We start from the raw sequence: 3817 nt of genomic DNA on the forward strand, positions 1-3817 counted from the left end.
ATAGTTTTATAAACATTCAAGTTACTTGCACAAAAACACTAAGGACAAAATTTGTGTGACCCACAAATGTTTGTCCGGGGATCGAACCGGCGATCACGTCGCGCTCAGGGTTTGGCGTGGTCAACTTTACTCGGCTATCAGTGCAGTCAAATCTGTCTATTCACCAATATTTCCTATAAGGAAGTGTATGAAAGTTAGACCAGCTTGAATTTTCGCTGTTGGGCACAGGCCTCTTCCCATTGTAAGCATTTTGATGTATGTACATTCTACACAATATATATTATTATTATGTAGGTCTTACCGCCATCAATTGAGTCAGTATTTTAAGTCTACCATAATTATTTTTACATGATAATAATGGTTCTGATTACTATATGGCAAGACTGTCACATTTTTTATTCAGGCCATTATGTCCCACTGCTGGGTAAAGACCTGCCCTAAATTTCAAAGATTTTCTTCCCTGGAACCGGGCCAAGCGGCGAGCATTTAGATCGACCCGCCATCGGTTAGGCCACCCACGGCAGCGGCGTCCATTCGCTGGCTTCCATTTTCTGGAGACTTGACTGCCTTGACCGCTGGGGTCACTGTCCATACGGCTGGCGGGACCCACCCAATCCCATTTTAGGGAGGCACCCTTTGAGGACGTCTGTAATTCCAGTTTTGGAACGCAGCGTGGTGTCAGGAATTCGGTCTTGTAACTTAACATCGATAATGCTGCGTTCCATAGCCAATAGACCAAATTAAGTACCTTCATGCGCCTAAGCCAAACCTAGATACCTAGTCATTACAAAATAATATTTTACGCCTTCGCGCGTCTAAGGCAATAATCACTACCGTGTCATAACTCGCTATGATGTTTTAATAGGCGCAAGAGATCGTACCTGCTGCGTTCTTTATTAAAATGACAGTGATGCTAACTTAAACCAGCCGCCGAGTTTGTCCAAGTTGTTACACCTATGTGTCGGCAACTAGTGCATAGACTCGTTTATATTTTCTGGTATAAAAAATAACGTGAAACGTTAATCTTATCATAACCACAACAGCTTATGAAATACTAGCTTTTCGCCCGCGTCGAGGTCAGTTATATCGCGTCTCCAAGAGAACCCTTCAAGTCCCGGATAAAAACTATCCTATGTTCTTTCTCAAGGTCAATTCTATCTCTGTACTAAATTTCATTAAAATTTGTTCAGTGGTTAAGACGTGAAAGCGTAACAGACGAGTTACTTTCGCATTCATAATATTAGTAGGGATTCACAGAATATTTTATATTTATAATCACCGAACTAAGTAAAAACACAAAGGCAAATGTTAAACGCTGGAGGCGGCATCCCTACCGCATATTTACGTAGGCACCTCGCGGCTGTGGGCATTTATTTTAAAGATGCGCAGTTTCAGTAGGTAGGTACTGTATTTCTCTATATTCTCTATGTATATGTTCAGATAATAAATATTATTACACTTACGATAATCACCTACAGTGCGCCTGATATTTTGAGCTTTTGAAGGTTTGCTCCTAAACACTTTCACCGTTGGCGCTACATGAGCATAAATGTTGAGACACATCGGCTTACTGTTGTGTGGAGAGAGCTACACATCATGTTCAAATATTGCTACCGACAGGGGTGGCGAGTATTACAAGTATGATACAGCATGTCTCCATTGTCTTCTATTAGAAATTTACTGTATTGACTACTCAACTACTACAATTTACTGTATTGAGTACTCTATTGACTGCACGGATAGCCGAGTGGTTGAGGTCACCACGCCAAGACCACTGTACGCGTCGTGTCGCGGGTTCGATCCCCACGTAGGACAAGTATTTGTGTGATCCACAAATGCTTGTTCTGAATCTGGGTGTCTTTGTGCATGTGATTTGTATGTTTGTAAAACCCCCCGCGATACAAGGATTAAGTTCCTTAGTGCGGGAGTAGTTTTTTAAAAAGAAAAAAGAAAAAAAGAAAGAAATATATTGTTATAATAGCTTTCGTGAGCCGGATTCATAATTATTTATAAAATAACGCGTACAGGTCGAAAATTCTTGAGCTAGTAACCGTTTTAAATACATTATTACTTTTGCAACTGTTTTTGGCTATCATAAAATAAAATTAATAATAATATTTCTCATTCCCGAAAAATTTATTAGTACTTAACCTTAATATCTTACATTATAAAATTAAACTTTGCTATTGGTATGAACTGTATTAGTAAAGCAGGGTTTCGGTTTTAAGCCTGTCAGGTAATTATCTTTTATCTGAATAACGCTTCCCGGAAAATTGTGTGAGGATTATCTACACACATATTTACCAGAAATTACAATTGCAACCAGAGAGTTTCAGCAAATACTACGAAATACAGAAACGGAGAACAAATTTATTAGACCAAAACTTCCTAGTAACACAATCGAACACTCAATAACAATCAGAAGAGACCAACGAGCTTAGTAGAAGCTCTTGAACCTGGACCGCTCTAGGTATGAGGGAGAGGGATATACGCGCAGTGCACTATCTCGCTTACACAATAGCAGCAGTCTGTCGTTCAGAGCTTATAGTACACGGTTCTCTCCAGTTCCTTACTAAAACCGGTTTAATGTTAAGAGTTTACTGAATATGTGTGTTCCGGATCCATTGATAATGTCTTACTGAAGGACGCTAGACGAAGTGTGTGAAGCGAGAAGCACGTCGTGTTAAAATACCAATCTGAATAGGGTTGTCAAGTGAAACAAAGTAAAATACTACGGTAAAGATTTTCTTTTTTTTACGTTGGATGTTTCACCGAACAATGAAAAGGATGATATTACAGCTATAGGTGATTGTAGTTTTTACTTGCCGTTTATTTTCTACTTCAAATTGTCAATTTTTTCAAAATGCTGCTGCCCTTGTTTTCATTATAAAACTTGCGTATGTGCTAGATACGTATTAGAGAATGAGATATGAAGTTTAAAAATATTTTTTTCATGTTATCCAATGTGTTATTTTCTTGACATCCCTATACCAGGAGTACGTACTCACGAGCCAAACAGTGAGTATGTTTGCTTTGATTTCACCCACTTGCTACATGTAATCTTGGTAGTAACAATGATATATTGTGGTTTCACTGCAGAAATAGATTTGTGGTAATGAATTTGCGAATATCAGGACCTCTAAATTGCAATATCTTATAATTATTATTCGTAATTTCGCCCTATATAATCCCCGGCAAAGATCTTTTGTTTATAACGTTCTCAAATTAAATATTTAGTGAATAACAATAAAATTTAACATTACTAAAAAAGGAAACTTTAAAAGACTGCCCATTGTGGCTAAATGTTACAATTTCTATTTGTCAATCCTCTATAGATTTAGTGTACAAAAAACAATAAACTATCTATTATTAGAAACGTAATATTTCATGCACAGATCTGCACTTTTAACATAGACGACCATTTTTTTCCAAATATAATTCATATTTAAAATATCGCCAGTTAAAAAGCGAATGAATTCCTTTATGTTTGAATTCGTCTGGTTCCCTTGCAACCTTTTCACAAGTATGTCTGCACATAATTACTGCAAACAAAGTGCTGACGTCGTAACAAACACGTTTCTAAGTGACACCTAGCCCCTGAGACTATTACTCTGCACTTAAATACGCTTTGTGCTCTCACAATAAGCAGGAAAGCTTTAAAGTACCGTCAGCGACAGCAGACGGCTAACACAATCCTATTTACAATGTCACAATATTTTTGTTTTGTGTGACGGACTAGTAAAATAAAACTAGTCCGTCACACCTGATGCGAAAAGCGGGGTGTATTTGACGTTTGTATGTGCATCTGTGGCATCAT

Source organism: Trichoplusia ni, unplaced genomic scaffold (genome assembly GCF_003590095.1).
Source record: "Trichoplusia ni isolate ovarian cell line Hi5 unplaced genomic scaffold, tn1 tig00003232, whole genome shotgun sequence".
Taxonomy (NCBI): Eukaryota; Metazoa; Arthropoda; class Insecta; order Lepidoptera; family Noctuidae; genus Trichoplusia; species Trichoplusia ni.